The sequence below is a fragment of the Ochlerotatus camptorhynchus genome, unplaced genomic scaffold (genome assembly GCF_037179485.1).
Source record: "Ochlerotatus camptorhynchus isolate MF236.1 unplaced genomic scaffold, CSIRO-AGI_Acam_v1.1 ptg000268l, whole genome shotgun sequence".
Taxonomy (NCBI): domain Eukaryota; kingdom Metazoa; phylum Arthropoda; class Insecta; order Diptera; family Culicidae; genus Ochlerotatus; species Ochlerotatus camptorhynchus.
The window spans coordinates 2,188,336-2,215,869 of NW_027040758.1; the positions used below are offsets into that span (position 1 = coordinate 2,188,336).

A 27,534-nucleotide genomic window follows, 5' to 3' on the forward strand; every position below is an offset into this window, starting at 1 on the left:
ATGAGGTGGATTCCCAAAGAAGACGTCTTCACCTATACCTTTGCAATGCGCAATGACTTGCAAACAATCCTCGACGAAGCCCACATCCCAACAAAACGCGAAGTACTGAAAGTCGTCATGAGTTTATTTGATCCAATGGGTTTTGTATCGTACTTCCTAGTGCATGGAAAGGTGTTGATGCAGAACATCTGGGCAACAGGAATCGATTGGGATGAAGCGGTGAACGAGGAACTGTACGATCGTTGGCGACAGTGGATTGGTTATTTTCCCCAGCTGGACACCTTGCGAATTCCACGGTGCTACTTTCAAACGCCATTTCCGGACAATTTCGATCAGCTAGAGCTTCATGTATTCGTCGATGCCAGTGATTCTGCCTACGCTTGCGTAGCGTACTACCGGCTTCCATCTCAATCCAGCATACAGGTGGCCTTCATAAGCGCAAAGACGAAAGGTGCACCTCTCAAGGTTCTTTCAATCCCTCGTCTAGAATTGAAGGCTGCAGTCCTTGGAATCAACCTTCTTGAGGCTATCCAAGGTTATCACAACTATTCCATAAGTCGACGAGTTCTCTGGAGTGACTCCAGTACAGTACTAGCCTGGATTCGATCAGACCACCGTCGTTACAACAAATTCGTGGCCGTTCGCATCGGTGAAATTCTCACAGCAACTGACGCACGCGAGTGGCGATGGGTCCCCTCTGAAATGAACACTGCCGACCTCGCTACCAAGTGGAAGAATGGCCCCAACTTCCTACCAACTAATCCATGGTTTTGTGGTCCGGTGTTTCTTCACCAACCTGAGGAATGCTGGCCTCAACCACCCCAGACCAGCCCAACTAAAGAAGAACTTCGATCAAGTCACACTCATTACACAGCTCCTCAGTTAATTGACGTATCCAGATTCAGCCGGTGGACAAAGCTACAGCGAACAATGGCTTTCGTGTTCCGATTCATCAACAACCTGCGCCGTAAAAGATGTGGTTCCAAGCTGGAACTGGGCGTCTTCGATCAGCACGAATTAAAACGTTCAGAAGAAGCACTATGGAAGGTAGCCCAAGCTGAAGCCTTTCCAGAAGAAATCACCACTCTTTCTGGGTCACAAGGGTCTCCCGAAGCGCGACACGACCGTGTTGCCAATTCAAGTTCGATCTACAAGAACTGGCCATATCTCGACGAGCGTGGAATACTTCGGATGCGTGGTCGAATCGGTGCCGCATCCTTTGCACCGACCGAAGCTAAGTACCCCGCCATCCTTCCCAGGCAACACGTAATTACGTTTCTTCTTACAGACTGGTACCACCGCCGTTTTCACCACGCCAACCGAGAGACCGTAACCAACGAAATGCGTCAACGTTTCGAAATCGCCAAGCTTCGTGCACTGATCGCGAAGGTGTCGAAGACCTGCATGATTTGTCGACTGAGAAAAGCCATGCCCAGTCCTCCCGCAATGTCACCGCTTCCGAAACCCAGGTTACAACCGTTCGTCCGACCATTCACCTACGTCGGATTGGATTACTTCGGACCTGTATTGGTGAAAGTAGGTAGAAGTCAGGTGAAAAGATGGGTAGCCCTATTTACCTGTCTCACTATTCGTGCCGTGCACTTGGAGGTCGTGCACAGTTTATCGACAGAGTCGTGCATCATGGCAGTGCGCCGTTTCATCGCACGTCGTGGTTCCCCTGCTGAGTTCTACTCGGACAATGGAACATGTTTTCAAGGCGCTAGCAAAGAGCTGCAAAGGGAAGAAGTTCAGGCAAGGAACAATACTCTAGCTATCACGTTCACGACTGCGAATACTCAATGGAGATTCATTCCACCAGCGGCTCCACATATGGGTGGAGCGTGGGAGCGTCTAGTTCGATCAGTGAAAGTGGCAATTGGAGCCATAGCTGACGCCCCTCGCAGATCAAGTGATGAAGTTCTGGAAACGATTCTCGTAGAAGCTGAAGCGATGATCAACGCGCGACCGCTCACCTACATCCCACTCGAATCGGCAGACCAAAAAGCTCTAACGCCTAACCACTTTCTTCTGGGATCTTCCAATGGAGACAAGATCCGGCCAGACGAACCTATTAATAGCCCGGCGGTCCTGCGTAGCAGTTGGAAGCTAGCACAGGCCATCACCAACGAGTTCTGGTCAAGATGGGTGAAGGAGTATCTGCCAGTGATAACGCGAAGAGGAAAATGGTTCGAAGAGGTTCGGGACATAGCAGTCGGCGATTTGGTGTTGGTAGTGAGTGGAACGGCGAGGGACCAGTGGATTCGAGGACGAGTGGAAGAAGTTATACCTGGAAGGGATGGACGGATCCGTCAGGCCTTAGTCCGGACAGCATCTGGAGTACTGCGACGACCAGCTGTAAAGCTGGCGGTTCTCGACGTTTCGGAAAATTGTAAACCTGATTGAGTGGACCAGCAGCAACACCAGAGTTTACGGGTGGGGGAATGTAACGTCGAGACCCCCCGTCGCAACTCAACTGTGGCCGGCAGAGACAGACCGATCTACAATGGCCTGTCGGACGATCTTCTGGCAACGACGGGACAAAGGAGAAAAACGTAAACATCATTGGAACAATACGGTATTCAGAAATCGATCGTAGATGTTCAGTGATTTATTGAGTTCTATAAAAATTTAATATTCCTACAGTAAAAGTGTCTAACGTTAGTCTAGTTGATTATCCTAAAACTTAAACTAACTTACCTAGAGTAAATACAGTTACGTAAATTAATTAGAACGAAACCCATGCTAGTGATTAATGCTAATATGTGCTATCACGGGAATTGTTTACACCAGGTAACATGTGTATTCCTTTGGAATCGGTAGAAACCGAATTCTTACGCTGATTTATGCTTTAATTTAGGACATCTACTACATGGGTTAGAACTTCAACGCAACTATTAAACATATTAAAGCTACTTATAATCATAATTAGATCGTAAGTAAATGAAATTATTATCGCTGTTACATAACCTAAATATGCCTATATGCAGTACAGTAAATTCCCAAATTAATACCCGTGAAGGCGTGATAGGATCCTAACATTTCCTAAGGTCACCAAAATTGTAAGTTTGCGAGGAATATTGAAGAGAAAAGATCTAATAAATTGTTTATTTTAGCTTAAAGCTTACCGCACAACAAATATCGGTTTGCTCACTGGAGTTGGAAACTTACCCACAACAATTACGAACAGCACAATTGCAACCAGCAAGTGTGTGCTACTGTGTTACCTGACTTAAAACGAATATACGTTGTATACGAGTACCCCAAATACAACGTATTGTTCGTCTAATTTTACCTTGCAAATGCTATACAAAATTAGACGAGTCATACGTTGTATTCGGGGTACTCGTATACAACGTATATTCGTTATAAGTCAGGTAACACAGTAGTTTTCATTGCTATGACGACGATTGAATTAAGGGGCTTAGAAGCATAGGGGTAAAAGTAAATTCTCTTCATCGATTTCCTCTTTTGATGACCATGGCTTCACTAGCCTATTTCGCACTATTTCTGCTATGCTCTTCGATATCATCCAGAACAACAAACGTATCAATCAATGTGTTTGTCATCGAGCTATTAACGAAACAGAAAGTCGATGAAGAGAATCGATCAAAATCACTTGCACTCCTGCTTCCAAGTTTGGTTACAAGATTACAACTCCGGAGAGCATTTTGTGTGGTCGTTGGGCGCGAATATGGCGATATTTGCATCCTTCCTATTTCCACACACCTGAAGATCGGAGGCGAATGCCACTTCGACTTGTTTCGTCTACTAACAACTCTCTGATGACAGTGTTGGGGAAGCAGCATATACATGTACGTAATTGGAGGATTTGTTAGTAATTTCGACGCTTTTAGATAATGCTTGACATTTATCAACAGCTGAATGCATTGATATCGATGCATGGAAATATTTCTGATCAATTGATGATAAAATAATTGAAATTGGTCCAGGGACAGCTGAGTAATCAACGTTCAAAATCTTTCATAATTTCGTTACATGTTCCATTTTCGGTTTTCACATAGTGTACCCCCATATAGAAATCACAGATCACGTTTTTAAAACATGTGTCGATTGAAGTTTTTCGATTTTTTGCTAAATATCAACAACCGAATCTTACTCCTTTGTCAGAAAAATCGATTGTCTAAATTCAAAGTCGCTAAAACCAATCACCAATGGTTCCTGCTTTATACCTAATCCCATAATTAGCCGAATCACAACAAGCATAAGAAACCCGTGTACCATGCTTACGACACAAACGTACGCACTCATAGCCATGCGTAATTCGATACGTTTGTTTTGCCTTCCTCTCCCCCTTCCTTACTTCTCTGTTAGGTTCATCATCATCATCGGTTCGGTTATGGATAAAGCGGAACCAAAACACGGGATTATGATGGGTTGGTGGTTTCTTGATATTTGACCCCTCCACCCCAGTCCCCGTAAGGCGTTCGGTATTTCGTTCGAACGGAGGGGAACCAGAGGGGGCCTGGAAAAAAAAACACCAAACTTGCGTCCGTATGCGTTCGTTGTGAGTTATGAGGAAGGGGAATGATAATTTTATTGGTTTTTATCATGAATTATGTCGAACGGAGAGCATAAACCATCATTTCTCTTTTCCACCGAGAAAGCACAAATCGTTGGTGGACAAATTTTACGGCCTTTTTATTTTCTTCCAGCTCGAGGTTCTTTCGGCTGCACAAACTTTCTTACTTTCTTCAGAATATGCGGAGGCTCTGATGCGTGTCTTACTACCGTGGGGAGCAGAGATTTATCATTCTCGGTGTGTATTTTTTTTTCGTTGCGTTTAATGTTTATTGTAGTTATTATTGTTATTCTTTTGGTGGCCGATCTGGGGGCCAATTCCGCAGGAAAACAGTCGTGACGCTCATTTGGCGTGCGTGAAAGCACATAACGTTAATTACGGTCTCATGCCGGGAGTGTGTGTGCGACTTTCGGGACCCCCAACGGATCGTCCAAAAGTCGTGAGTCACCGAGGGCGCACACAGTCCCGCGTATAGGGTTTATGACCGCCATTTTTCGTATAATTTCTCAATTTACGGGTAAATGTCAAGCAACCGACCGTATTTTTGCTGCTTTTCCAGAAACAAAAGCGAAACGAATGAAAAATTGACAGCGATATCGTTTAACCATCGTGGGTGAACACCTCCGTCCATGGACCCCCTGCCTCATGGGACATGGAACGGATCGTCTTGCCGAGTTCCTAGAAGTTAGAGGGAAAGAATTGCGGCCCCAAAATTTGACATATGAACTCTATGTTTCTCGAATCACAAGGCGTATGAAACTTGATCGGTCCCCATCAAGAAAATTGCCCCCCTGTAGAGAGTGAGAGAGAGAGAGAGAGTGAAGAAGAGTGGGGACGACGACCAACAATTGACGTCCCTCCCCCAACGACCCTCCACCGACCATAAAGTACCACGTTTAAACCCAAACACGCCACACCTTTGACAATTGGTACATAAATTATCGGTGACTTTGTTTTGGACCGACTCTTCGCACCTCCGCACGGAAATTGGCGCCTTTGCCCTGTCTTCATGTGGATGGTGGGCACACTGCATCGAACGGGGATCTCAAGTGCAGCCATGAGGCGTCGTCATTGAACGGTATGGGAATTTGAAGCCAACATCAGCGAGTGGAGAAACGAAGGCGATGTGGTCGCGATACAAAGTAATTTCTTCTTTGAGCAGCACCGTACGCCGTGTGTGCCAGGCCAGGTAATGAACACATATCGTTGTTGTATATGTCAGCACGTGTCAGATTTGGCAGATTGAGGGGCAATATTCGATATTTATGGGTTTTGAGGCGAACGGTTGGTGCGGCGGTTCGGGTGATGGATAGTGTTTGAATAGATTGTGTGATTTGGCTACTTAGGCATGATTTATATTGGAGGCTCTGTAATTGTATCTTTGGAACGCTGATGTGCTCCCTGATCCTTTGAATCTGTAGTTGTTTTTGTTTTAGGGGCTCAGTCGGTAAAGGCGCAGCTTCTAAGCAGGACCATGCTGGATGGGGGCGGCGGATATCGGGATTCCCGGTGCCGATCTAGAATTTTTTCGGGTTGGGGTATGACTGTAATTGCCACACAATAATACTAATGCAAACATGGTATGTACAGTTGGGTGCCACTGAAAATGGTCTTCTTGAATTTCCAAAAACCGACCACGTACAAAATTTGATTTACCTCGAAAAAAGACCCTGTGCAAAATTTGCGCTCAACCGGGCATGGTTTAGGTGCCATCCATAAATTATGCATTTAGGGGGGCGATGAGGTTCGAAGAAACGTGACAATTCCGGAGTGATTTGAGATTTGGGCGTAATTGTATTTGTAAACAAACACGTCAATCACCGATTTCTCGCGAATAAAAGCTCAATCTCGAAAAGTAATAACACTATGAGGTAGAGGAATGATTCCTCTATCATTTGGTATAGTTTGTTTGTGAGATTGAGAGACAAGAGAAATTAGTAATTGACGTGTTTGTTTACAAAAGCAATTACGCCCAAATCTCAAATCACTCCGGAATTTGTGACATACACGCTATTTCAAAACTACCCAAATTTGGGTAGAATCCACCCAGATCCGTCAAAACTGAACTTACCCAAAAATGGGTAAACTGTGTTGGGAGTGACAAGTTGACAAATGAACAACATTGACATCAATCCGATCGACGTTGTCCATTTGTCAACTTTTCACTCCCAACACAGTTTACCCATTTTTGGGTAGGTTCAGTTTTGACGGATCTGGGTGGATTCTACCCAAATTTGGGTAGTTTTAAAATAGCGTGTATGGAGAGGGGGACTAAGCTCAAATGTGGCATCTCATTTACTTACGTTGCAAACAATAGGGTTAATGTCTCTTATATTGAGCCGATTCATAAATTTCCAAGGAATGCATTTTGTGCAATTTTTTTCAATAGCATTGTCCAGATGACGCATTGTTCCAAGAAAAAATAAGATCGATGGGCCTGTTGCAGCTTACCATTTTTGAAGTGTTTTTGTTTGCGTCTTTTGTCATATAGCTAAATGTCAAATGAAGGGAAAATCTTCTACAGCAAATATTCCTAAAAGCAGATTCCTAAAACAAAACACAGTAGGGAAAGTGAGCCAGTTTGATCCAGTAATTAGTGGATAAATCATTAAAATTATACGATGCTACACAAATATAGATCTTTGAATGATTATAATTTCAAAGAGCAATACATACTTGAGCTGTAGGCAAAAGTTGCAATGTTTTACAATTCAAATTGAAGCGATGGGACTTGTTTGAAGTATGTAATGACTCCGTCATATGATACAATTCGTTAACCATTTGGCTAAAAGTCAGTCACTTTGATTTAGTGTGTAACAATGGAAATATGGAGCAAATAATTTGATTTATCATGTAATTGTTGAGCAAACTATTGAAGTTTTAAACTTGAAAGCAAAAGAAGTCGATATTTCGCTTTATTTTATACTTTTTAACTACGGCCAAAAACTGGACAATCAGATCATAGTGTGCGCTGATTGGCACTAGTGTGGTAGCGAGCCTTTGACAGCGTTTATTGTTGGTTCTTGCTAATAGTTCTTCGGTTCGGAATTCCTACTTCAACTTGGATTGGATCGTATTTCAAGGTAAGGAGAAACATTGTTTCATAACTTGACCAGTGTACGAATATGAATTTTTTTTAGTGAAATGGGAAAGACGGCTGAGAAACCCAGGAGTGAAAAGTGCGTAGAAGAGTCAATACAGTTTTGATCCAACGAATAAAATGGAATGTCCCGCCACACAGCATGTAAAAAGTATAGGATGATCGGCAAGTGGAAGAATCAAATCACCCGGGGACCACGATCGGTACTGACGGATTCAGAAGAGAAGAAAATCATTCAGTGGTTAACCAATATGCAGGAAAGGGGGTTTCCGGTCTCATAAGCAACTTTAAAATTCAAAGTGAACGAATTCATTGTGCAAGACTCTCGGAAAACACCTTTCAAGGATGGTCAACCAGGTAAGCAACAGGTCATCCTGGGTAATGAGTTACAAAGTGACATCAAATTATGGTCTTAGGGCGAAAATGGTTCAAATCGTTCATGCGCAGAAATCCTGGGTTTTCTTTGCGCACACCGGAATCTATAAAAACTGCCAGTGCCCGTGTAAGTGAAGGTGACATCCGAGGATGGTTTACTATGACAAAGGATTGGATAGAGAAGAACGATGTCTCAGAGATACTGCTAGATGCTTTTCTAGGGTATGGAACGGTAATGATACGTCGTTTTACCTCCACCCAAAAACGAGAGAAGTGATCGCTCGAAAAGGATCTAGAAACGTTTACGAAGTGGACCAGGCTGCAGGAAAACAAAATGTTACTGCAATGTTCTCCTTTAGCGCGGCAGGTGCAGTTGTGACTCCGTAGATAATTTTACCTGGACAGCGAGTACACAAAGAGGTCGCTGAAGGATTTTCTCCTGACTGGCTTATTGGGGTAAGCGAACGTGGTTGGATGACTGCTCATAACTTTGCCAAGTAGATAAGAAAAGACTTTCATCCTTTTCTTGTCAAATAAAATGTACAGTTCCCAGTGATATTTTTTGTGGACGGTCACATTTCCCATAAGGCCCTGGAAGTGGTGGATTTATGCCAATCATTGGGTATTATATTAATTGCATTGTATCCAAATACTACCCACATTACGCAACCGTGCGATGTTGCCGGTTTTTAAGCCACTTAAAGATAAATGGAGGCAGGTTGTGGAGGAATGGTGGTTGGCACACTATGGTGAAGTATTCACGTTGCCACATTTTGGCAAAGCGTTGGCTAAGGCTGTAGAAGATGGAATCAAGCCACAGAGCATTATTAACGGCTTCCGCGTTTGTGGGTTGCATCTTTTCAATCCGGACAAAGTATATTACTCGAAATGCTGTAGTGGAAGTAGCAGAGACCATCGATACAGCTGCTCATGATGTGGATATAGATACTACCTGTCTCGATTGCCACGGCCTTATGGATGCAACAGAGCCAAATCCACCAACGCTGGACACTATGGATCTGCCAAGAGTGCTACAAGCTATTCCTCCGCAATCAACATCACCATCATCGTCTAAGCATTTCCCCGTTCCTGTAGATGACATCATTCAAGCAGTTGACATGATTGGTTGTCAGACAATGCAAAAGATACAAGGCGATGTATCTAATCTTACTCGAGAGGAACGTATCATTCGATTCTTTTTTCTCAAGTTCGTACAACCGTATATTGATGCAACCAGCAACTTCACGCCAGAAGAAAGCTTCGGATTGGTAAATCGTTCAGCAAGATACGAAATAACAAGACAGTCGCAGGATTACTATTGTGTTTCTCATACCGAAATAACGGCGATTGAGAATGAGATATGTGAAACTACTCACAATAACATTCAAATTTGAAAATTATTAATTTATTATAAAACATTGTTTACTTAAATTTTCACTTGATTTTTATCCTATAGACTCTGGTGGATCCTTACATTCAAAGAATTTGCTCAACAATGATTTTGTTGGAGAAGTCGAGAGTGCTTTAAATTCAATAATTATGTATTCAAAACTAATATGAAATCTATTTAATATATCCAAGGAAATAGCGTCCAAGAGCAGTTTTACGATATAGGCGATAACAATCATACCGAGACTCTATCATCAACAACCAGAACCAACAATCAAATTGATACATCAAATGGCATAAAAGAGGAACTTATCTGTAAATCAATTGGTAATCAAAATCTGTTTATACTGTTTATGCGGCCAAAAACTGAAACATGCTTACGGCCAATAAAGGACCATGTGCTGTCAAAACTGGTACTGAAGCTAGAAGTTTATAATCTATTTTTTTTACGTTTTCGGTACAAATTAAACCCATTCTAGATCTTTTTTATTATTCAGAATCGTTTAAATTTCAATTTAATTGTATCACTTGCTGCACAACTAGTGCGTTTCGATTTTATAAAATTTGAAAACTAAATATGCTCACTAACTAGTGTCAAAACTGGCTCATCTACCCTATACCATTTAGACTCCACAGAGGCACGTTGCCTCTCGGAGACCAGCGAATTGTGAGTTTCATTTTCACTTTGGATTTGCCTCAGTATTTCGACGGTTGGAATACTCTTCTTCGCCGGACCACGGAACAAATTCACAACGTAGGGCCTGGTCAACCCTGGACGAAGCAGGACCCAATCTTTGGATCCATAGGCCAACAGTAGAGCTCTTTCCCCTATAAAACGAAAAAATCGATTTCTTTAACGTAGAGATGAACTAGCCTAAGGCTAAAAATCTCTTAAATAAAAAAAAAAAAAAAAAAAAAAAAAAGATTTCTTTAACGATATCAGATAAAACTATATTCCTCATTGAGGAACACAATTTTTTTTCACAAAACACAACTTGCAAATTTATTGCTATTTTTTCTATTGATATAAGTGTGTTGATTTCATCTATTAACATTTTTCAATTTGTATCACCTTGTTTATTTTTCTTCCATTCAAAATGGTATCACAATTGGTACGTTAAAAAGCCGGCAATCTGTTGTAAAGTTGTACAATTCATTGTTACTTAAAAATTCTTTTAAATTCATAAAAAAAAACTATTGCTATGTCAAATCCACAATCCCTTGATAATGTTAGGCTCTGAAGTACTGACTTCCATCCTGGGCGGCTGCTCGCTTTTGTCATGACCTGGGCCCAGGTCAGATTCCTATCGACTTGCTTAATTTCCTTATTGAGGCTTCGCCGCCATGAGCCCCTGGGTCTGCCTCTGATGCAATGTCCTGCCGGATTCCAATCCAGCGCTTGCTTGCAGATTTCGTTTCCGCCCCGTCGAAGTGTGTGGCCGACCCGCCTCCACTTTCGCTCTCGAATTTCTTTTGCTATCGGCTGCTGATGACATCGACGATGGAGCTCGGCATTCGAGATCCAGTTGTGAGGCCACCAGGCACGAATTATATACCGCAGACATCGGTTGATAAAGACCTGCAGCTTTTGAGTGTTCTCCGCTGGTACACACCACGTCTCGCTGGCGTATAACAACACAGATTTCACGTTCGAGTTGAAAATTCGGATTTTGATGCGGAAGGCAGCCCTAGCCTTCTTGATTCGTGCACCTATGTCGCTCTTCGTCCCGCCGTCCGACGCTATTTGGCTGCCAAGATATTGAAAACTTTCGACCTTCTCCACTGCTTGCCCCGCTACCGTAAAGTTGGAAGGGTTGCCCGTGTTGATATCCAACGATTTGGTCTTGTTGACGTTTATGGTGAGACCCGCAGAGGAGCGTTCGGCTAGGTCATTGAGCTTACTCTGCATATCAGAGCGCCGTTGTGCTAGTAGAGCAACATCATCAGCCAAATCGAAGTCGTTGAGATGCTCCATGGTGATAGGCGGTCAATTGCACCTACCATGATCTCGTCGATTACGATGAGAAACAGTAGCGGTGATAGTATACATCCTTGTCTCACACCAGCGACTACCCGTATAGGGTCGGACAAGGCTCCGTTATGCAGAACTCTGCACGTGAAACCCTCATACTGCGCTTCGATGAGGTTGACGATTTTATCCGGGACTCCCTTGCGTCTCAGGGTGCCCTACAGATTCTCGTGATTGAGACGGTCGAAAGCTTTTTCGTAGTCAATGAATACCAAATAAAGGGACTCTTGGAATTCATTGACCTGCTCCAGGATGATGCGGAGCGTGACAATATGGTCCACACAAGATCTTCCGGCACGGAATCCTGCCTGCTGCCGTCGGAGAGTCGCGTCGATCTTCTCCTGTATCCGATTCAGGATAACTTTGCACAGAACTTTGAGAACAATACACAGTAACATGATGCCTCGCCAATTGTCGCACACAGTCAGATCCCCCTTCTTTGGGACCTTCACTAAGATGGCCTGCATCCAGTCGGCCGGAAAAGTCGCGGTGTCCCAGATATTACAGAATAGTTGATGCAACATTTGTGCGGATAGCATGGGGTCAGCTTTGAGCATCTCTGCTGATATGCGATCGACCCCTGGAGCATTGTTGGATTTCATGCTTCGGATAGTTGCTTCAATCTCGGGCCTCGGAATTGACGCGAGTGATGCGCCGCACCCTAGGCGGATCATGCCGAGATGTTGATGGCTGGTTGGCCGTCGAAACTTGAAGAAGTTGTTCGAAGTGCTCAAACCAGCGTTTCAGCTGGTCAGTGGGGTCGGTAAGCAATTGTCCAGTTGTGTCCTTCACTGGCATCTTCAGGTTCATCCTTGCTCCACTCAGGCGTCGTGAGATATCGTAGAGGAGGCGTATATCGCCAGTGTTTGCGGCTTTCAGCCCCTTCGTCGGCCAGGGAGTTTACCCACGCTCGCTTGACTTCCTTCTCTAGAGCCGAGTACCGTTGACGGGCTTCGTTCTTGGCTCCTCTGGTTCTCGCCCGCTCTATCGCGGCTTTTGCTTCTCTACGCTCCTCAATCTTCCGCCAGGTTTCATCTGTGATCCACTCTTTCCTCTGGGTGCGCAGCTCACCCAAGTTGTTCTCGCTTGTTTCTATAAGGCCATTCTTGATGGCCGTCCATTGTTCTTCTACGCTGCCACCTTCTGGAACGTCCGCAGCTCGAGTCTCAAGTTCATGAACAAAATACCTTTTTACCGCTGGATCTTCAAGTCGGCGTGTCTTGAACCGCCGCCCGAGTCTCTCCTCCCGTCGCTGAATCCGCGCCATGCGTAGGCGGATTTCACCGATTAGAAGGTGATGGTCAGACGCGATGTCAGCGCTGCGTTTATTCCGGACATCAAGAAGGCTCCGTCTCCATTTTCGGCTGATGCAGATGTGGTCGATCTGATTCTCGGTATGTCCATCACGGGAAACCCATGTGACTTTGTGCACTGGCCGATGGGGGAAGAGCGAGCCCCCGATCACCATGTCGTTATTGCCACAAAATTCTGCAAACAGCTCACCGTTCTCGCTCATTTCGCCGAGACCATGGCGTCCCATGACACGCTCATAGTCCGTGTTGTCGGAGCGACGGCATTCAGTTGACTGTAAAAATTCTCCTTGTCCTGTAGCTCGGTAGCATCGGTTGGCGTATAACATTGAATTATGGTAAGGTTACGAACCCGTGTTCTAAATCTGGCAACGATTATCCTCTCATTAACAGGCTCCCACTTGATGAGCGCAGCACTTGCCTGGACGCTAAGTAGGAGACCAACTCCACGATGGCGGGGAGCGTTTTCACCTCGAATACCAGATTATAGTAGTACCTGTCCCGACGGCAGTTTGTGTTCTCCAAAGTTTGGCCAACGAACTTCACTCAGTCCCAGGATTTCTTGCTTCATGCGTCGCGCCTCGTTGGCGAGTTGTGCCAGTTTACCCTGCTGGGCTAACGTTAATACATTCCATGATCCAATTCGTGTCCGTTGTTTTACGCTAAAAGTCGTTGCCGTTATATCAGTTCGATGTCTTTCTCTGTTGGTTTCTGTAACAATTGTAAAGGTTTCAGAGACAGTAGGTGGTTGGCCTAAGGTCTCCTATCCGCCGTGATGGGGCTGCCATCTTAGCCCCAAGGATCCCCGAACACCCACCGTCCTCATTGCGTTCGCCTGGGTAGTGCACTGCGGTGACTACCGGGACCATCTACGGCGAGTAGTTGGTCCGGTGATTCGTCACCATCGTCGCCGGGGGGGGGGGGGGGGGTTCCGATAAAGGAGCCTTGCTCATCTCCTCCGCTAAACGCCAAGGACCGCTGCTACGCAGCTAAAGTGAAGTAGGAGACGCTCGGCACAGACCGTGTCTGGAGCCGACGTGAACAAGCCGCAACCGCCGCCGCTATCGTCAAAGGGCCCCACCGTGTGTCACCGAGAATCAGCGAGGAGAAAGAGAAGGTTAGATTATCAATAGACGTCTTAAATTTCAAATTTCTTTCTCTTTTTGTTCATCAATCCATCCAAATCCGAACTTCTTTAGGGGAAGTACTCTGCTCGTAGCCGCCCCGCCGGGGTAAATCGGGCCAGCTATAGGCTGGCAGGTAAGCCGCAACTTACAATATACATCACTTACCCTTGTGCGTGATTATCGTTGTTAATAAAATCACTTTCCATAACATGATTATCATACACCATGGGTCATTCCATCATTTTGGTAAAATTGTTATCCAAGACGCGAAAGATCTAATAATTATTAGAAAAGCTTATGTTTATCAATCGAATCCCTTTTTGATGATCATATCTATAACATTATGAAGGTAGCATGCAACTTACCTTTTCCCTCAGGGGCTGCCTACTCTGTCGATTGAGAGGTTACGTTAAGCCCGCACCGTCGCTCGTTGTTCTCTGCGTCGTCGCAGGCGTCGGGGCACTTTCTGCAGGGATTCTCGTAGGAATCCTGTGAGCACACGTGGTTAATATTTTTTGGTCGGCGCACTTTTCGGACGTAGGGTCAAAATTTCATCCACTCGCGCACTATTGTGGACCGTTCTAAAGGGCAGATTCTGGTCTGGTTTCTCGGACCAACACTAGGATCACGAAGGAGGCAATTCTTCACTCCTTCGGCTACCACACAACCGACGGACACTCGCGAACTACCAATCCCATGCAGTCGAGAACGCCTGTATCTATTGGCGGGGATTGGGGACCAGCTCGGCGGTAATTAATACGCACGCCACTTGCAGGTTTCGGGATACTTCGTCCGAACACTAGAATTACGCACTACCGATACTGGGTTTAGCTTCTTCTGGCCAGGTTAACAGCCCGTTTCACTCGCCACACTAGGCGTCACACACGCGAAGGCAAAAATCCGTCTTTCCTTTTTTTAACACTTGACTTTATTCCGCGCGTCCGTACTATCCAGAAGGTTTTCCACAAAAGAGACCCATCAAGCGATCGAGCGCCTATTTATCTTCTCCCTCGCTCGCAATGGGAGGACTGAACTTCCTTCCCACACACTTTTGCCAACCCTTGAGAAGGGGTGGTAGTTGTCTACTCGAGCAGTTTTGGTAGCGGACGGCGCTCAAATAGGCGAGTTTATTTTAAATATTATAACAATTTCTAGTTCTAGCTCCTATCTTTTAAACTATTACAATAATGGGTATATTTTAATTTAATGGGACATGCTCTAATCACAGACAAGCAGACATAACACTCGCAAGTTGTTCATCGAACATGCATTTAACGGTCAATTTAAAAGTATCTTAGTTGGTAGTACTGCCACCTGCAGCGCGCATAGTTAATTCCTTTGAGTTTGACGTTTACACACTACCGCCATCTGTTCAGCGTACTACCAACAATCAATACGAAACTAACGATTTTAAATTGGCTCACCACTTAAGTAGCCTATTGGTCCCAAGCAAACGATTAACGTACCCTATTCTAGTTGAAATTCTATTACTACACTATGTTTGTTTTGATACGCTATGAAAGTTTGACAGATAACATCAGGGGTGTGTGGATTCATGCAGAACATGCAGGGGTGAGTGAAATAGCTTGGGACTGCTTGGGACCGTTGTTCTGGTACTGAGTGAGCCAAAAATAATAATGATTTTCTTCGGGACCCAGTGGTCTTAGAGTTACCTCTATGGTACTACCCACCACAGTATAATCAACAGATGGCGGTAATGTTTTAGCGACGATGTTTTACAGTGCGAAATATTCAATTTGTTATGTCTGTTTGTCTGTGCTCTAATGTTACATATCTCAAACCTGTTTTTGTCGGACGCTTTAAAGCAAGATTTTTGTAGATATTCCTATTGTGCCATTGAGGCAACCGGAAACAGTACAACTCATCACTAATTATCGAATAATTAATCACTCATTAGACAACTAGACAACTTATTAATTGTTATAATGTAAAATTTAAAAAGAGATAGAAGAAATAGATCGTGCAAAGATAAAGATCTAACCCAAGTAAAAATTTGGGTTTTGTGCGGGTTCTGTAGACCATGATTTAGACTTGTAGAGTGCTTAAAAACCTCGATAAAACTTGCAATGTTACTTGTGAAATCAATCATAATACATGCAACACGAGACCAGAGCTGGTAAACATCACGGCCGTCATGTAACAATGAAAAACAGGTCCTTTTTCAATGATCAAGCACTCATGAGAATAATTCTTATGCGGGTTTGATATCAAAATTTCTAACTAATTTAGATGAATTTAAGCAAGCAACGGTATGTAATCGGTAGAGTGATTATATTATTGAGATTATCTCGGTACAAGTAACTTTAATAGCAATAAATGAGCTAGTAATTACGATAATCACAACACTGTCACGTTCTGTCATGACAAAAAATTTGATGAGATTTGGAAGAAAATCTCTAGGTATCATCGTTTTCTCATCCGATGATAGTGACAGAAGAATTTCTGTAAATATCGCGTGAGATCTTTCATTGAAAATGACATCCGTCCGAAGGTCCGTTCGCATCGGTTACTATGGTTTGGTGCATACTTTCCGCTTCGCTGTGGGTTCGGTCATGCGTATGTGTGTGTTTGTTTTCTCTATCGCTGCTGTTCAACGTTGCCCCCGTCGTCGATAAGGATGACGCAGCATCTGTCTCTAAAATTTTGAAAGTGTGTGCTCTATTCTACACGCCAGAAACACCAATGTTGCAGCTCAGCATAATCATAAAACACCGGTGACTTTAATCATCAATAACTTTTGTTCCTTTCATTTTATCAAACCGTTATCTCCACACAAAGTTGTAGTAAAGAAAATTTCCTAAAAGCATAGTTATCGCTTTTTTAAAGAAGAGCAATATGGATTTCTATATAAACTTCAAATGGTTTCTGCCAAGTCAGTTTCTTGCTAAATGAGTTCAAAATTTGCTAATCAGTACCCGATTTGGAACTGTGTAGCGAAAAATTCAAATTTTGTATCAGTCTAATATTCAGGGTGTCAACTATCTGAAAACCTTGTAAAATCAATGAATACCAGGGAATTCATGTTTGGACCTTGAATATCAGGGAATCTCAGGAAATTTTAGTCTAATAGAGGGAAATATTTCTTACGCCCTAAAACTTATTAAATCGTATGACTGACTTCGCTAGTTTCAAACAACTAAATTACTCGCTATAGTTTGGGGATGGTTGTTCATTTCAACTTTTAAATAGAGTTGTGAACATGTGGTTGATCAATGCTTGATGTTGTATGTTGCAAGATGAGCAAAAATAACTAAAATAAAGGGATATTTCGATGATCTAGGGCCTAATGTAAATTCAGCTCCCACTGACTACTGGATGTTGGCACGCTCGAACAAAAATCAATACTTTGAGCGCCCTTGAGTTAATGCAAGAATAGTAAAGGTTGAGTATTCTAGGTCTCCATTGTAAACTTGGTTAGCTCGGAAAATTAGCTACGCAGTTAAGTTTTAGTATTGCAATATTGCTGTTATTGCAATTGAGATGGAATCAACTTATAGAATGTTGGAGGTGAAAGCGGTGTTTTTTTACGATTTGTCACTGGAGGAATTTGACCACGAGTTAACGTGTAGTTAAGCGTACTATCGTATTATCCGGAATAATTTGCTTGCCGCGCTGGGTCTAAAAATGTGTGGAGGAAAAGTAAGTGGTTGTATCCAAGACACGACCGTAGATTTGACGAAGGATTACGTGAATATTCGGTGACTGTGTTGGGGAAACCACTTTTTTCCATCACGGAAACGCCTCATTTTCTGATGATAAAATTACGCATTTTCGTGCAAAAAACGAACGGAATTTTTAGTTTATTCTACTGATAAAAAAAAAAAACCAAAATTGACTGAAGAAATTTCTTGCTAAAATTTCCAATCGCGAGATATTCGCGATCAATTATATAAATTCGAGGTCTTTTGCTGTTTTTCTAGCGCCCCCGAGAAAACCTTACCTTAATTGGAAGTGTTTCTACTTAATTGACAAGGTCATGTAGTAATCGGTCATTGCGAGAATTTTTATCTACCACCACTGATATCTTTTTGAAGGCAATCGGTGATAATTATGATCACCATTGCAACAGTTGGACATTTGTGTAATTTTTAATAGTGACCTATTAAAAATTGATAAAGTGTTTATTTTAGCAGATTTGTAGAAAAATTTCTAATCGATTGGTTTGTTTAGAATTAAAATCCATCCGCTATTGACAGAGTTATAAGTGGTCAAAACCTGACCACTTTTCGTAACGCAGGCGATTTTGTTTTTTTTAAATTGTATGTACAATATGTTGCCGAAAGACATAATCCTACGTCAAAAGGTGCCAATTTGTGGGCGGTGTTGAGAGGATGTAAACAAAGGCAAGAAAATTAATATTTTTTCCAATAAAATAGCTTGGAAATTGAAAGTGATTGACTAAACTTTCAGCCATAGGCTGGCGGAAATTATTAATATTTTTTGTAGAATTACAGTAGATATTCTTTCAAAAGTTACATTTGAAATTCTCGGTTTTAAGAACTCCAGCGACTCCCCAACAATCCCCAATCTTCTTCCACGGCTAATTTACCACCGTCCATTACACCGCTCTTCGGTACCAGCACCATAGATCCGATCTTCCGTGCCTCGACAACTTCGTGCCATTATTTCATTTGCTCATTTAACAATTTCACGTTGGCCAGGTTTCGCGAACAAATTGAGCCCGGGAAGATCATCCTCCAAATCCAGGCACGTTGGGTTTGCTCCCTGTCGAACCATAAAGTGCGACCACAGAGCCAGTCATCCGGCAGCATCCCCCGCATGCATGCCATGCAGCCTACTCTCCCTTCTGTTTCGTGCTAGATTCCCGATAAGCCAATTTTGCATTCCTCCCGTGGTTGCCGTTTCTGTCGGAGCAGAGAGGAAAGAATCCAATCCAATAGGTAGCTGGAGCTGGCGAGGAAACAAATTTCAATTTAATTCTTTTCGCCACCTTCCCATGTGATGGGACCGACCGACCGGTGGTGTCGTGTTGTAAAAATTCCATCCATTTCTGGTCGCGCAGTTTCTTCCAACAGCCCAATTCCATAAATGGGAAACCATATGCGGACGTCGTCGTCGTCGTTTGGGTCGTTAGTCGCGCTGGCTGCTGGCGAAGATTTTCCTCTTGGGCCATTTCATTAGTTAATGGCTACTTCTGCACATAAGTAGTGGATGGTGGCGGTTCGAGATAGGACGATGAAGACGACCATGTAACGGCAGCAGCAGAAGCTCAAGGTCGCATGTGCCAAACCAATTTGCATTAAACTCTCCATTCCAACTCATTGTGTGTGTGTGTGAATGAGAGGCTCGCAAGGAACTTGTACCAGTTACAACAGTTTTGTCGCCATTGAAAGTCTTATCGAAGGAATTGATGGAACAGCACTTAGAGAGGTAGGAGCCTTTATAGGTGTGGAGAATGCGAGACTAGAACGTTCACTCAGTTACAGATTACTTCAACTGTCGTTCAACTCAACTGGAGAATGCTAAATTTTTCTACAATTTTCACATAATCCGAGCCCTAGATCACGTGGTTCACGCTGACTAACTTGGGGGGTCTTTATTATGTTTCAAGTGAATGTCACTCCGAAAAATCCTCACGAAATGAGAGTCCCATTTTTCTATTAAACCCGTCAAGTCATTGCTTCTGCAACTGATCGAATCCAATTAAAATACAATCAACACGAAAATAAATATTCCCCGCCACAGCCAAGCACCGACACACCTATCACGATCACAGCTACGAGACAAACCAATATTTCATAGTAAACTGTGAGCGAACCTTTCCCACTCAACCAGTTATCTAATTAGCGTCTAATTTAATTATTATTTCTCTAATTAATTGGATTTAATTTTCCTCGATAATCTGCTTTGACAGACAGACGACGGAGGCCGCACCGCTGCTCCAAGCTAGCCTGAACGTGATTCTATGCCCGCCTTCGTTGAACCGGCCGTTTGTTCGCTTGACCAGTCCCTGGTGCTCCGTTTCTTTGATATAGTTTTATGCTTTTCCAGAGATGGCATTGCATAATCAGTGCTCTCAACTGATGGAAAATTGTGGTGCGGAATTATCACAAAGAAAATGCTCTGGAAAATGAGCATCAGCAGCAGCAGCGATTTATAGATAGCACGACCCCGTGCAGAAGGAATATTAATAATCAAATTTCGTTTTATAGCTTCTGACCTCAATCGAATATATCCTGGAAATTTTATTAGCCTCACGTGGCCGTTCACGACGGGTACGGCACGGCATTCAATTATCATTTTTTTTCTCCCGGTCTGTTCTGTTCGCCTTTCTGCCAAGGAAAGATTTGAATAATATGCATCCGGAGAGCGGACAATTTCCTTCCCCGGCCGCTTTGTTCGTGAACTGAATTTATTAGTTCGTAATAATCGAGTAACTTCGGGTGCCCTAGAATTACGCCGCTCCGAAGATGACAAAACGTCGTTGCCCTGAAAGACCTCTTATGTGATAACGTCAGCTCAGCAGATCCTAAAACGACAGAAAAAAAGAACGATGAATTCGTAAAAGCTGGCCTCGATTCCCAGCGGCGGCATTCTTCTCTTTGGATGTCTCCCGTCGCAGAAGACAGGTGGAATGCAAATTAATTGACTTCTGCTGTTTGGGTAGAGATGAAGATTTCTCTCGGGAACCGAGTAGCGCAACATCTACACTTGCCACAACAAAATTATTAATTACACACTTTAGCGTTGAGTGACCTTCGCGCGTTGCCCCTGGCGGCTGATCGTCCGAGGGGCTAAACGTTAAAAAATACCGGAGGAAAACTGCAATCAAAATTGAACGGTGTCTCAGTGTTGCCAGTTTTCAGAGCCATGTAGATCCTGCCCAGAATAAGCCCATTCTGGTAGCACTGCGATTCGTAATGCAGCTCGGGATTTGCATTTATTCGTCTTCACTGATGCCCGTTCAAAGTGGCGATCCGTTTTTTGGAAGTCTGTTCATTGCTGGCCATCATCCGACAGCTGTCAAAATTTGCGCTCCTACCTCGTCGTCGTCGTCGTCGTCGCAGGTATTAATGAGTGACATTAATAAATTTTCGGTTTTGACCCCGAATTCAGCGCAAACCGAATCCCAAGCAAGGAATTCATTAATCTTCTTTGCATTCGGTGTGCATCGTGGAAACTGTGCCTTTTCTTCGGTCAGGTGCTTTTTTTTTGCGTGGATTGATCCGGGAGTCAGAGTCGTAAGACTGATGTTTAAATTTATCCATTTGTTTTCTTTCCGGAGATTGTAGGAATTCCGAAAGTGGCACTAATTGCTTTTCGAAAATTTTGTTTTGCTCTCAAATTGGCAAAATATTTCATTATTTACATTTATTGCAAATTGCCATGAAATTATTTATTTGTTCCACTATCTCCACTCTACACGGTAAAAAGTGGTCACACCTAATCCAAATGCTCTTGCACTTGACTCAGTCTGTCATGCGGCACTTCGAATCGAGGTGATTTATCATTGATTTTCAAGTGTTTTGCGTTTTGAAACAAAGTGATTTGTCGTTGAAAAATATGTACTGTATAACACCTTTAAATCAAAATGATTATCATTTGAATTGGCCCCACTGTTTTCATCCATTAAATTAGATTAGTTTTGCTTTTGGAAGCAAATGTCAAAAACGCACATGCCAAACATTACTCGCGAAGATGGCAAGTCAACAAAAAATTAATTTAGAGCAAGAAAGCGTTAATTCTCCATTTCAACCGAAATAATTTGCATTCTAGAGCGTGAGTATACCGAAATTGTTGCTGTACATATTCAATAATAGTGAATTATTCAGGTAATACCCCGTACATACTATGGCTTATATCATGGAATATAGGCTGTCTTGCAATGAGCACTCATACATAGGATTTCCAGTGAAAACTAGATGTACATATGAGTTCTCATTGCAAGACAGCCTATATTACATGATATAAGCCATAGTCTGGACGGGTATAAGTTCTATTACAAAACATTGTCAAACTTATCAAATTTGTTGCTCAATGTCTCGTCTTGCTTCTACTACAAGCCTTGTAATGTTGTTTAATATCACTTGGAAACATGTGATCTGGGTAGTTATTTTCCTTTATTTAATGTCGGTCTCTGTTCCGCAATCTAGTGCCAATCACCCACGGACATCGATTGCCATCCATTGACGGCAACCGAATGTGCAGGAAGGCAGCTTCCACACCTGCGTAGGATATCGCACCCATTCACAACAACACACCTGGGCCGGGACCAACGGCTTTACTTCCCTTCCGAAGGAAGACGTGACCAGAGATTTTTATGCCTCAGAAAAATCCCACCGACCTCGGCTGGGATTGAACCCAGACCCGTTGGGGTGTAAGAAAGCAGTCACGCTTACCACTACACCACCGGCGCCGGCTTATATTTTATGGTCATATTCTGAATAACATATAATAGGGCTTGCAGCCTTGCAACAAGGCAAAATATTTATTTTAACTCATTTTCAGCAAACATGAAATTTGTACGAGCCCAATGCTCGCTTGGCGTGTCTCCGTTCACCAATTGTCCGGAGTCCCAAGGGTGGAGATGGACCGAATTCAGACCGGTGAAGCTATCCTCGATCAGCATGCAATCTACCGACGTGATAAAAGTATCGGACTCACTGACGCGAACAGAGATGCGTGTGCACTAGACTGATGCAAAATTTGACTTTTTCGCTCAACAATACTTAAGCGATTCCAAATCGGATCCTGACTAACCTCTCAAAATTTGAACCCCTTTGGTGAAAAACTGAGATGGCACAAACCATTTGAAGTTTGTATGGGAATTACTATGGTAAAACCAAGATATTTGTTCATGTCTATCTAATAATTCACCATATCGGTCTGCTTCACAAACTTTCAACTGTACTTGTAGGAAATTTTCCCAGCTACAACTTTGCCCAAGACCACTTTTTGATTTAATGCAAGGATCGAAAGTTATCAATGGTTCAATGCGCTGATGTCTTACGATCATGCTCAATCAACTGCTCAGCAGGCAACATTGGTGTTTCTGGGGCGTTGAATAGGACACAAAAATCATGGCTACTATGTCACACTGCAAAATACAGTGTTGCCTACAGAGCAGCTGCTTGATCATGTCATAAGTTTACCAATCTCTTAAATAATTAATAACTTTTTCCTGTCTCGTTTTACATAGAAACGATCTTCAGCAAAGTTGTAGCTGAGAAAATTTTCTTTAATAATTGCTATCGAGCTGTTTCGCAGCTCAATATGGAAAAAGACTAGAAGGCAATGAACAAAAAGTTGAGAATTCCCATAATAATTTACATGTAAACTTCAAATGGCTTGTGCGAAGTCTGTTTCTAACCAAATGAGTTGTAACATTGGGAGGCTAATCAGGACCCGATTTGAAACCATTTAAGCACTGTGAAGCGAAAAAGTCAAATTTTGCATCAGTCTAGTGTGCACTCTCCAACTGTACGTTTTCAACTCCTTTATATTTCTCTCATCGCTTATCTCAAAGTACATTTCTTATCTCTACTGGTTGATAGTGTAGGTGTGGTGAATTTCTAGGTTCTAGGTAGGTAAGATTGGTTAGTAAAATGAGTGTGTGATGTTGTGAATAATTATACATTTCATTTTCTTCTTTTGATTTCAGCGCTGCGCTCGAACGTCTGCCAGTCGTTGTAGTCATCTTAATTTCTGGAACGGTTCACCTTTCCCTCGTAGCGACTGCCGCTATTGTGTTGCCAGTCGTTGGAGTCATCGGAACTGCAACGAAAGAGGTCTTGGGCGCCAGAGGCGTGACGGCGGAGGAAGAGTTTGTTTGTGAGGTTTCAATTGGTTCAGAGCTCAGGGACGGAGGAGCAGTGCCAGAGGAGGAGTCCTTTGGAAGCGGACAGAGCTTGTGAATGCTGCGGCGATAAGTTGTGTTGTTTTCGACTAGTACTTCTGCTAATCGAACGTTGCCATCTGCACCGGGAATGGTCGGGAATCGACCATTTGAACGGTGGTTGGTTGTCATCTTGGAGCAGTACCATATCACCAACATCAAGATTTGGTTTACTGCCAGGCCATTTGTAGCGTTTTTGAAGGGTTGGGAGATATTCTTTGTGCCATCTGGACCAAAATTCTTGGAATACACATTGCATTCGCTGCCATTCGCCGTGACAGGCGAATGCAAGGAATATTTTGGAGATCAGGTTCTGGGAAGGCCTGGGCCAATGGGCCCACCGATAATGAAATGGCCAGAGGTCAAAGGTTCTAGATCTTGAGGATCAGAGGAGAGTGGAGTGAGGAGGCGCGAGGTTAAACACGCTTCAACTTGAGCTAAAGTGGTGAGCAGTTCTTCATGGGTAAGCAGGACATCCATGGTTCCTTTCTGTAGTATCTCCTTCGTTAACTTAACGCATGCTTCTCATAATCCTCCGCACGATGGAGAACGTGCGGGAATGAAGTGAAATTGGATCCCCAGTCGAGATGATACCTCTGCTACCGATGATTTGTGTTGCTGAGTGTTGAATTGTTGTGCCATCGTGGCATTATCACAATATATGTTGCTTGGATACCCACGTCTAGCCCAGAATCGCTTTAGAGCTCCAATAAAGGCTTCGGTTGTCAGATTGGTAACCAGTTCAATGTGTGCTGCTTTTGTTGACATACATACAAAAATGCAAGGGACCACAATAATCAATCCCAACGTTGCGAAAAACTCGTTCCTGGTTGACACGTACTGCTGGTAGGTCTCCCATAATTTGCTCAGCGACGGATGGCCGATATCGGAAACAGGTGATGCATGTGTGTGTTACATATCGTGCCTTATTTCGTCCATCCACTGGCCAGAACTTCCTGCGGACAGGAAATGATTCTTCGGCAGAAGCATAGGATGTTTTCGGCTGTAAGGGATCGTCGCATTTCTAAGTCGACCACCAACTCGAATGATTTGGTCGTTCGTTCGTATGAATGGATTTAGTAGACGCAAAGAGAGCGCTTGGTGATTTGCACGCCTTGGGACAGTTGCCGAAACTCTTCCGAAAAGGATACAAGTTGTATTTGACGAATAACTTGCCTCTCAGTTGATCTCAGCTCTGCTACTGACTACGATGACGTGCGTTTACAATTAGTGATGAAACGATTGCAGAGTCCAAGAACTCTCAAAACCCTGTAGAATGACTCGTAGCCTTCAAATGTTGCCTCAAACGAACAATCTTGATGCACGATGACGTGGGAAACTACTGGTCATTCACGCGATTCCAAATGCTCGCGAAGAACAGGACGGCTTCTCCAAGACGTTGATGATTCTGGCCAGCTTTGCATAGGTTTCCGCAGCCAATCTGGAGCCTGCCACCACAATTGATTCGTGACGAGATCCTCGTCTAAGCCGCGTGAAATGTGGTCTGCAGGGTTATCATGTGTTGAGACATAATTCCAGGATGCACCTTGAGTAAGTTGTTGCACTTCAGCGACTCGGTTGGCAACGAAGATCTTCCATGACGATGGTTCTCCTGCAAGCCAGTGTAGTACGATCGTGGAATCCGACCAGAAAAAACCAGTGCAATTGACTTCGACGCTGTCGAGAACTTTCTTATGAAGGTTAGCCAACAGCAATGCAGCACATAATTCTAGGCGAGCGAGTGATGGACGTCGTTTTTCAGAAGGAGCCACATGAGATTTCACAGCCATCAGCTGAATCGATACAGCCCGTGAAGCAGAAACTGTCCGAAAATAGACACATGCTCCCTACGCTTGGAGTGAAGCATCGGAAAATCCATGAAGCTCCAAAGATGTGATCTGGTCCGTTAAAACAAACCGAGGAATTTGTAGTTTCTGGAGATGTGGAAAATTCTTGATGAAACTGAACCAGGTGTCGTGAAGATCTGTTGGGAGTTGCTCGTCCCAATCTAGTTTTCGTTCCCACAGGCCTTGAATGAACAGCTTTGCTATAACGATCACAGGGCCTGCCAGTCCTAATGGGTCAAACAGACTAGCTGTCTGAGACAGCACTATGCGTTTGGTAAACTTATCATTATCGACAAATTTGGGAATTTTGAAGAGGAATTCATCGGACGAAGGCTCCCAAAGTAATCCCAAAGCTTGTATAGGAGATGATTGGTCCAGGTCCAGAATCTGCTTTGTTTCCCAAAGCTCTGTGGGAATCTCACACATAAGCTCTCTTGAATTTGATGACCATTTCCGAAGTGTGAGACCTGCTGATTCCATCATTAGCTGTAGTTGTTTGGTGGCCGTAATTGCTTCTTGGAGAGTGTCGAAACCACTCATCAGATCATCCACATAAAACCATTTCCTTACTATTGGTGCAGCAGCTGGAAAGTTTGCTTCTTCATCGACCGAAAGCTGTTGCAAACAGCATGTAGCAAGGTACGGTGGTGCAGTGGTGGTCCCGTATGTCACCGTGGTGAGCTGATAGGTTTGAAGGGGTTCAAGTTGGAGATTTACGCCAAACAACTTTCAGGTAACGTCGATCGATTTCAGCTACAAGCATCTGGCGGAACATTTTCGCCACATCCGCCTTGATTACAATTCGTTTTATGCGAAAACGAAACAATAAGCAGACCATATCGTCTTGAACCGTTGGTCCTTTCAAGAGAATGTCGTTCAAGGAGAAATCTGAGGTGGATTTGCACGAGCCATCAAATACAACCCTTAGCATTGTGGTCGTACTATCAGGCTTAATTACTGCATAATGGGTAGATAGAAGTGTTCACCCGGGACTTCATCAGTAGCGTCGGCCAACTCCATGTGGCCTAAACGGATGTATTCATCCATGAATGTAGAATATTCATGTTTCAAGTCGAGATCCCTTTCAAGTTTCCTTTCCATAGCAAAAACACGCCGAGTTGCGATAGAACGGGAATCGCCAAGATTTCCAACAAGCTCTGCATGTTTCGGGAGCGTCACAACATATCGACCAGTGGAATTTCTATGCGTGGTGGGGACGAAGATTTCCTCGCATAACCACTCTTCAACTGACCAGATGCTGTCAGACCTACAGGATTCCAATTCCTAAAATCTTGCAATTTACTGTTCGAGACTCTCCGTTGTGATGACGTAGCTAACCATTTGGTTTGTAATGCTTGTGCCCTGGTACGCACCCGAAACTAACCACCCAAAAACCGAATTCTGGATAAGAGGCTTGTTCTCATCAATCCGCATGTGACCTCGCCGCAGAATATCAAAAAATATCTCGCAGCCAATAACCATGTCAACTGGATTAGATGTTGCGAATGTTGGATCAGCCAGCTTGAATGTGATCTGGAATTCCCCAATTCGCGATGTCCACCGATAATGTTGGAAGATCGGTTGTCACTCTAGGAAGAACGAGAAACTCCAAAGCTGCCCGGAAACTGTTGAACCGTGAGGATACTGTAGCCACCGTGGTATAAGTGACCGATTTCCTTTCAGCGCCAACGCCAAATAGTTCCGCATTTGTTGGTGTTTTCCGCAGAAAACGACGGAATCGCTCGGGCATGAGATTTGGTTGCGAAGCGTTATGCCTAGCGACAGCAATGTTCCCTTTCGGACCGATGACTTTTACAAGTGCCGTGGACAAGAAGACTTGATCTTGGGGGGAGCGGTTAGATCGAGACGTCACAAGTGATTGCAATCTTTGAGGGGAGGCTGACGTATTGGAGGACGCAGGGATGGATACCATACCAGAG

General features: G+C 43.6%; 1 pseudogene; it reads left to right on the forward strand.

Annotated features, from left to right (window-relative positions):
- On the forward strand, positions 1 to 27,473 carry LOC135705555 (uncharacterized; annotated as a pseudogene).
- The last annotated feature ends 61 nt before the right edge of the window (positions 27,474 to 27,534 follow it).